The sequence below is a fragment of the Callospermophilus lateralis genome, chromosome 9 (genome assembly GCF_048772815.1).
Source record: "Callospermophilus lateralis isolate mCalLat2 chromosome 9, mCalLat2.hap1, whole genome shotgun sequence".
Classification (NCBI taxonomy): Eukaryota; Metazoa; Chordata; class Mammalia; order Rodentia; family Sciuridae; genus Callospermophilus; species Callospermophilus lateralis.
Window position 1 is genome coordinate 116491703 of NC_135313.1, and position 9596 is coordinate 116501298.

The 9596-nt window shown below is 43.9% G+C and overlaps 1 pseudogene; it reads right to left on the reverse strand.

Moving 5' to 3' along the window:
- Positions 1 to 6940: 6940 nt before the first annotated feature.
- On the reverse strand, positions 6941 to 9164 carry LOC143389115 (elongin-A pseudogene; annotated as a pseudogene).
- Positions 9165 to 9596: the final 432 nt, after the last annotated feature.

The window sequence follows — 9596 nt, forward strand, 5'->3', positions numbered from 1 at the left end:
ATCCACCATGCCACACCACAGATGTATTATCACACACCTACACACCACTGTTGTAGGCCCACTTCTCAGAAAGTAGCAACATACTTGCATCTCTGTTCTCAACCATTTTCATGACACCCAGTCAATCAAGGCACTGTCTAGTACACTCATGATCAGCAATAGGACATCCAAAGTTTCTCCAGTGCCACCTGGTCATGGGAATGTCCAAAATTTCATGGATTTTATCTCGCCATTTTTTAAGGATGAAGTTGGAGGCACTGTGGGTTTACCATTCATCCAGGAACCCTAAAATTTGAGGAAGATCATTTCAATGAAAGCTCTGGAGAACTCTCACAGACAAGTCTTCCCAAAAGGGGCCAAAAGGTCACATGAAGCCAGGCCCTTTAAGGTCTACAATGTGAGATCCATGTGTGTTTTGTCTCTTAACAATGGCTGCCAAGTCATTCAGAATAAAATCCTGTGATATCCTGGCTGAGGTTCCCAGTGCTCTGTGGAAAGCCACCCTTGACCTAGATCTCAGTTTCCAAAGGTGAATCTCATGCATGGCCTCCTAAAATCCCTACACAATTCATGCCAATTCTTCTCTGAGGTCAGATCTAGAATTCAGTCTCTAAGGGGAATCCCAACAAAGTACAAGCCCTGGTGGACCCAGTCATCTCTTCCAACCGCCACACAAATGACCACAAGTAAATCCAAAACACTCCCACATAGCTCTCTTCTTCTTCCATCTAGACACTCATCATAACCTCTGGCTGGAGGTTTCCATGAGGGGCGCAACCCAAGACAGTGTCCAAAATAACCTCTCTTTCCCCTCATTTGCCTAAATTCAGGGTGGCCTGGACACCCTTCCTGTGATCCAGGAGTGATCAAATAGGCCTGCCCTTAATTCTGCTCCACTTCTCCAATTTGAGGCCTAATGACTGTCGGGTACAGATTCTTTATGTGAATTGGAGTCATGAGAAAACCCAAGCACCTATGGCCTAGCCTCTGCAGGGCTTGAAGATATCATTTGACCTAAAGAATCCCTTTTCTCACTTGATGGAGGTCAGAAATCTAACAGAGGAAGGCAAGAAAATTAATCCTCAATGACTGCTCTTATTGCCCTTTTGGTTTTGAATGCACACATGGGATCTTTTTCAGATCCATCACGTGCTGAGAATCTAAGCCACAGCCTCACACAGGGCCAAAAGGCTGATTCAGACAAATCCCACCGTGTCCAAGAAAGGCTCCTTGCCCTTCTTTTGCCTAAAGTCAGGGTGGCCTGGACACTTTTTCTGTGAACTAGGAGGTGATAAAATAGGTCTGTCGTTAATACTGGTTGGCTTCTCCAATTTCATGGCTACTGAATGTGGGGTTTAGATTCTTTTAGTGAATTGGAGTCATGAGAAAACATAAGCACCTATTGGCTAGCCTCTGCAGGGCTTTGAAGAACTCATTTGACCCAAGGATTCCTATTCTCACTTGATGGAGGTCAGAAACCTTACAGAGGAAGGCAAGAGTTTCTCCAGAATGACTGATCTTTTTGCCATTTTGGTTTTGGATGCACACATTGGATCTTTCTTTAGGTCCATCCGGTGTTGAGAATCTAAGCCTAAGCCTCACAGAGGGCCAAGTGTCTGATTCAGACACATCAGTTTCCAAAGCAATTAAGCAAAGAGCCACAGGTGATGCCCATTCATTTCCACTTGACAACTGTTTTCTTCAGTCTTCCCAAAGGGGTGGCCTGAGGCAAAGACCTTCCTGACATTCAGGGCAACAGAACAACAGATAGGCAAAAGGCCCAAAGCAGGGTTTCTCCACTGAGACTTTCCTGGTTACACTGATATCTGAGTTTTCTGAGATGCTCACCATTCCTTTCAGCTATCCTGTATATGGCCATGTCAAAGAGCTTGGAGGTGGTACATATCTTGGACACATTACCATGAACCTATTCTGGAGAGTGGCCAAAATTCAGGAAGAAAACAGGAACTTCAGAAAATTGTAGGTTTTGCCCATTGATAAGGCAAGTCACAGTGCATTCCTAAATTGGGCAGGTTGAATGATGGGAAGCTTTCTACTAGACAGGACACATCCATTGATGCATTCTCTTTTCTAATGTCTACAACCACAGACACAGTGGGATACACAGACTTAGAAACACTCGCCTTGTCAAATGACTTACTAGAAACAGTCCCCTCCAAAACAAACAAACCTCCTTTTCTCCCTTTTCTCAGAAAATGAGAAAAATCACACACTCATACCACACCCACAAAGGGACCCCCTTCCCCCAGTAGGTCTGTGACAATTTGGAGTGTCCTCTGACTGGTGGTCCATACTATATTCCCAAGAAATGGCCTGTCCTATCTCAGATCTGGTCTCTTTGGCCAACTCTGTGAAGTTGTCAGGAGCCAGTGGTGAAGCAGTACCTTCTTTCTCAGGTAAGGCCGCTCTTCAGAGCTCTCCTGGCATTTGGCCATCCTCACATCAGTAGGTACCAAGAAAGACTGACTCTCTCCTTGGTAAATCCAAAAAAGTGAGCCCACTGGGACTGGGACTTGGGCTGGCTCTTGGTGCCTGGCTTCCTGGATCCCAACTTCAGAGAGATCCATCAGCAAGTAAGTGAGGTAGGTCAGTTCTTTCATGAACTGAATGAGGTCACTGCCTTGGCAATCACTTTGTCCTAACATTTGCTTCCAAGAGAACCATGAGTTGGAGGCTGCCCCTACTTCCTGTGACAAATTAACAAGTTACAATGGTATATCAAACATAAGCACCCGATAACAGCACTCCACACAGGTGCTTTGGTCCATCTTCTCTACATTAAGAATAGAGAGGCTGATTCAGACTCATCCCTTCATCCTTACCAGGTTGTTTGTGAAGGAAGAAGACTTTTGCTCTCTCAGGTCCTCCACAGCTGCCTACATCTTCTCAAGGGATTATTTCTGCATAGTCCTTTGAGGTTCTCAGCACGTGGAAAATCCCCTACATTCCTGTATTGTAAGACCAACTCTGTCCCTGCTCTTCTGTAAAGTTAGATTGAGGGAACAGTGTATGGTTATGGTTAATAACATGTGTGATTTAGTTTAGGAATCATTCTGATATATGAATAATGGTATTGGGAACCCGCAATATTTACAAGAGTATATAGGTGAAATATAATTATGAACACAGAAACCTAGGTAAGTTCTGAAGCCCAGAAAAAAATTGGACCCTTGATTGGGAGACTTAGGTATGAATTACATTCTGCAGTGTTGTCTCCGATAAATTGATATACAGTGGCATAGGACCTTGTACCTTGGATGATTGATTGTCGAAGAGAACATCCAGTCAAAAAGCGATAGTTGGTAGGATTAAGAAAATAGTCGGTAGGTTAAAAAGAAGGGGGAGTATAGGATGTGGACCAAAAGTTCTTTAGCAATTGCTTTCGGTTAGAGAATGAATGTCAATGTCATCACATGTGAAGGTTCATCCCCAATGATTAACTGGGGAAAATATGTAGGAAAGCAGATATCAATAGAGACATTAGGAAATCAGGCTATATATAAATTTTGTGATAGAATTAGACAATTTCAACAGGGTTGAGGTTGAATATATAATATTAGGAAGAATGAAATATGTAGTCACCAATAGGATTGACATACGAGAACATTTGGCAAACTGGACATGGATGTTTTAGTAATCCATGTTCACTTTCCATTTAGGGTTTGGTACAATCAGAAGTGTGATCTTTGCATTTTCTGTCCAGAATACTACTGTGATAAAATGTATATGTAGATTAGGTGACATGAGTATTTCTTCCAGCATTTCTGGGAGCAATATTTTGAAGACATATAAATTAGTATTGGGGGTACAAAAAGGTGTACCCTGTGTCTATTAATTTACAGATATTGCATGAATAGAACATCTTATGAATAATTAATATATCAGGCTCCACTTTAAATAATAGATTGAATTGATATCTGAAAATATAGAAGAAATCTTATATTGATGTACAATCATTCATTCCAACCAATTATACGTCTAATGATAATATTATAGTTATGGTTTATCATGACGAGTCTGTGAGTTTTGCCTCCTCTGAAATGCTTGTATTTCTATTCTGTTTGGGTTATTTTTCTGCATCGTATTAGAATTAGAAGTCAGAGTCTAGTAGGTTATGGTTTAGTGTCAGGGATTCAGTATTTTGAATGGAAAATTGGGAAATGAATTCAATGTGTATGCAAATATGTCCTACACAAAAGTATTTCCACTCTCATCCAGAACAATTCTTTGACTTTACCTTCGCCCCATGTAGGACACAATCAGAAGAGAAGAGTTAGAAAATCTGTGAATACATATCTGGAATGAAAAATGCTCAGGAGTTCACAACCTTGGAGGTGGTAGAAGAGTTTCCAAAAGTAAGTGACTGGGAAAACACTCCACAAACATGGAACTCTGTTGGCCTAAAGACTTCTTGAGAAACTTCCTCTGAGGTTGGACACTTAAAATATATGTTGTTGTCCAGAGATTTAGCTTCATTTCTAGTGAGACCATCAAAGCTGGGTCTGCATCTATGTGACCTGGAGGACATCGTTTCTTATTTTCCATTGAACATGAGGCAGCAGTGGTGATTTCTCTCTTTGTAGGTAAACTGTTGCCACTGGGGGATAAGTGTCTCCCCGAGTGGACTGTGAAGCCATTTGGTCATCCTCCACTTTTCGTGGAGTTTCTTGCTGCTGCACTGGAAGTTTCGTATTTGCTTCAAAAAATCCAAGGAGTTCAACTGGGATATAGTGCTGGAGGGAGTTCTGTCACGTGTGTTGGGTCAGGGACTGCAGAAGAATGTTCCAACCAGGGTTCTATCCCACATAGCTTGCCCCCTTGACCATAGCATCCTGATTCTAAAATTGCCCTGAAATCTCTCCATATAACAAGATGCCTTTACATATAAGGGTCTGCTGGCTGCACAATGTTAGCCACAAGGCATTTGGAAGTCAATGGCAGATCCACATGGCCCCACCAAAGATGTTTTATCACACACCTGCACACCACAGCTCTAGGCCCACTACTCAGCAGGCTCCAACTTACTGGCATCTCGTTATACACCATTTTCATGAAATCCAGTCAATTATGGCACTGTCTGGTACACTCCTGATCAGAAACAGGACATCCAAAGTTTCTCCAGTGCCACCTGGTCATGGGAATTTCAAAAATTCAATGGTGTTTATCTAGCCATTTTTGAAGAATGAAGTTGGAGTCCCTGTGGGTTTCAATTCATTCAGGAACCATTAAATGGTGAGGAAGCTTATTTCAATAAAAGCTCTGGAGAACTCTCACAGGCAAGGCTTCCTAAGGAGTGGCCAAAAGGTCACATGAAGCCAGGCACATTGAGATCTACAATGTGAGGTCCATGTGTGTTTTGACTCTCAACTATGGCTGCCAAGTCTTTCAGAAAAAAATCATGTGATATCCTGGCTGAGATTCCTAGGGCTCCGTGAAATGTCACCCTGGGCTTAGATCTCAGTTTCCAAGGGCAATTCTCATGCGTGGCCTCCTAAAATCCCAACACAATTTATGGCAATACTTCTCTGAGGTCAGTTCCAGAACTCAGTCTCTAAGGGGAATCACACTTGAGTTCCATCCCAGGTGGACCCAGTCATCTCTTTCAAAAGTCACACAAATTACCGCAATTAAAACCAAAACACTCCACATGGCCCTCATCTTCTTCCATATAGACACACATCATAACCACTGGCTGGTGGTTTCCCTGAGGAGAGCAGCCCAAGCAAGTGTCCAAAATAAGCTCCTTTGCCCCTCATTAGCCTAAAGTAGGGGTGCCCTTGACACCCTTCCTGTGAATCAGGAGTGATAAAATAGGCCTGCCATTAATACTGCTCTGCTTCTCCAATTGGAGGCATACTGACTGTCAGGTATAGATTATTTATGTGATTTGGAGTCAGGACAAATCCCAAGCTCCTCTGCAGTGGTTTCAAGAACTCATTTGACCCAAAGAATCCCTATTCTCACTTGATGGAGTTCAGGAACCTTACAAAGGAAGGCGAGAGTTCATCCACAGTGACTGATCTTTTTGCCATTTATGTTTTGGATGCACACATGGCATCTCTTTTAGATCCATCAGGTACTGAGAATGTAAGCCACAGCCTCACACAGGGCCAATAGTCTGATGCAGACACACATCTTTCCAAAGCAATTTAGCAAAGAGCCACAGGTGATGCCCATTCATTTTCCATTTGAAAACTGATTTCTTCAGGCTTCACACAGTGGTTGCCTGAGGCAAGACCGTACTGACATTCAGGGCAACAGAACAATAAGTAAGCAAAAGGTCCAAAGCAGGGTTTCTCCACTGAGACTTTCCTGGTGACACTGATATCTGAGTTTTCTGAAATGCTCGCCATTCCTTTCAGCTATCCAGTACATGGCCATATCACAGACCTTAAAGGTGGTTCATATCTTGGACACATAAACATGCACCTATTTAGAGATTTACAAGAATTCAGGAAGAAAACAGGAACTTCAGAAGATCGTAGGTGTTGCCCATCCTTAAGGCAACCTGCAGTCCATTCATAAATTGCGCAGGTTGAATGCTGGGAAGCTTTTTACTAGACAGGACACATCTATTGATTCATTCTCTTTTCTTTCTTTTGTTTTACAATCTGGGGGCAATATTTATTAGTTAAAACTATGTCTAATAGTTTACAAAGATTCTAATTAACAACAAAAGTATAATTGACCTTAAAATCCTCAGTGAGACTGAGGCTTCACATCGTCTTCAGAATTCTGAAGTTGCTCTAGGCAGGGCACAGGTACGTGTGCAGGGAAGCACCTGCGACCTTGCAGGATTCCAAGGCCAAGACGCTCCACAAAGTAAGCTTCTGGGCTCCCCTGGAAGTCCCACTCTCTTTCCCTCATTGTCCCTGTAATCTTGCCCCCCAAAATTCCATCTCCAACGTAAGTGCTTGGTTTATCGTCGAGAGAATCTGCTCAGGAAAGCTTTAATTGTCTTGGCCATCATTGGTGCGATTTTCTTCACAGCTGGTTTCCTAGGATCATAGGAGATGGTACTACTGACCACTGGCACCAAGTGGGCACTGCTGGTGCTGGGGCCATCATAGGCTAGCTGCTCAGAGCTGGGGTTCAAGCTGTTGCTGCTGGCAGGAATGTGGCTGCTTCCTGTGCTACATGGGGCTAGCTTAATCTTGACTTTCTCAGGGACAGCTGCTCCTCCTGTTCCAAACTTCTCTTGCCTCCAGCAGACATCTCTAGGTGGCTTGGCCACAGAGTTGACAAAGGTCATCTTTGCTCGCCCGCCCTTGGGCTTATTGGCATTTGCACATTGGATGTTCTTTGTTAGCACTCATAGCTGCTGCTCTCGGGTATTCTGAAGCCGCAGGTACATCTCCCGCCAGGACTCATACTCTTCTGGTCTTTCTTCTTTAAAGTCTCGGTGACAATGAACTTTCCATTATTGATCTGTGTCTTCAATTAATACGTGATTGTATTCCTCTATGTGATATAGCTGATCAGGTGTACACCTCTCAAAAACAGGTTCAAGAATAGAAAACGGTACTCTTCCCACTTCAAAGATGGAATCGATGTTGTTTTTAAGTACAAGGATGCACTGCTAGTACAAGGTCATCATTTTGGGGAGATAGGCACACTTGGAACCAGAATACACCTGCATCTTGGAATTCATTCTGTGTCCAGTGAATCCAGCTTCTTCTTCTTTCTGGGGTGAATAGAATGCTTTTCTCTTTGGCTGGAAGGAGGGCATCACTTCAAGGGAAGAAAGTGGACGGTAATTGCTCTGGATGGTGGGTAAGGGGAGGTCTGGCAATACTGGCAGTGCATCAGTAGGGACTTTTCTCAGCCTGGTTGAGTCGGCTCCAGCCAGCTGCAGCTTCTCTGACCTGCTCTCATTCCCCTTGGGTGATTTCTGAACTGAGTTTAAGTTTTACTAGTGCTTTTGGATTCACTTTTTTAAAGTCTTTTGTCTCCATGTGCCGTGGCTGGAGTTTTCACAATCTTCTTCTTTTTCTTCTGGGGCTGGTCATAGCTGAGGTATGATTCAAATGACATGGTGGGCTGCTCGAATTCATCCTCCACGTCTGCCTCCTCTGCCTTAGGGAGTGAGTCCAGTGACTTTCTATCCAAATTAGAAGTCTTTACATTCCCTTCTTCAGCCTTTATATTGTTAGAAACCTTCTCTTTTGTTCTAAGCAACAGGTCTCCAGCCCCTCTTTTTATGTCTGTGCTGTCCACGCGTTGCTTGCTTATGTCCGATTTGTTTTTTGCAGCATCCTTGTGCTTTGGCTTTTTAAGGTGCTTGTCTGAAGCAACCTCTGAGGATAAAAACTTTCTTTTGAGGCATGCTGCCTTCTCTTTCTTTCTCTTTCTTGGCAGCAATAGAAGGTGGTCTCTCCTTGGCACTATCCCCTTGGAGTGGCCTTCGGGTCTCCTCTTTTGAGAGGGACTTGTGTGGCTTCTCTCTGCCCAAAGCAGAGGCCTTATCATCACCCTTTGCATCAATAGGGCGTTTTTTTTTCTTGTGGAAAGATCTGTGTTCCTTGTTTTGGTTCAAGATCCTCTTTCCCTGGGGTTCTCCCAGGTGATGTTCTTGACTAACTCCCAGTCTGACCTGAAAAGCATTACTGTTGCCTTTTCCAGGTTTCTGGTGTGAAACAATGGACTCATGGGCCTTCTCTGGTGACCTGTAATGGTCTGTGTACATCTGATGAGGACTCGCACAGAATGGAGGGGACTGGACATGGCCATAGTCAGAAGATTCGGGGTCTGATGAGTATGTAGGTGACACCCTGTGACACCTCTTCCTCTCATCTCTCCTCTCATGACTGAGAGACACTTTGTGAGCTTGTTCACATTCTGAGAGTTTTCTGTGTTTCTTCTGTCTGTGCTCGGGACTATAGGATCGGCTGCCTGACGCCTTGCTGTTTTCTTGGTAGTACCCTTCCATCTCCTCCTCCCTCTGAACCGCATCGCGAGGGTGCTTTCGGGAATTGCTTTTCTCAAAGACCTGTTCATCAGCCTCATTGTTTCACAAGGATATCTACTGGAATAGGCAAGGTGGAGAGTTTCTTCAAATATTTCAATAGCATCTTGGGGTCCGGGTTTGTAGCCAGGCGTGCCTGCAGCTTCTCCACAACTTGGAGTGCCGACTCTGCCGCCATCGCTGTCACTGACGTGGCCTCCTCATTATCTTTTCTAATGTCAACAACCACGGACACAGTGGAATACACAGACATAGAAACACTCTCCTTTTCAAATGACTTACTAGAAACAGTCCACTCCAAAACAAACAAACTGCCTTTCCTACCTATTCTCAGAATATGGGACAAAACCACAAACTCTCACCGACACCAACAAAGGCACCTCCTTCACCCAATTAGGTCTGTGACTATCTGGAGTGTCCTCTGACTAGTGGGCCATACTATTTTACCCCAAAATGGACTGTCCTGTTACAGAAATGGTCTCCTTGGCCAACTCTTTGAAGTTGTCAGAAGCCAGCAGTGAGTCACTCACTGCTATCTCAGGAAAGGCCCCTCTTCAGAGCTATCCTGGAATTTGGCCATCCTAACATCAGTAGGTACCAAGAAAGACTG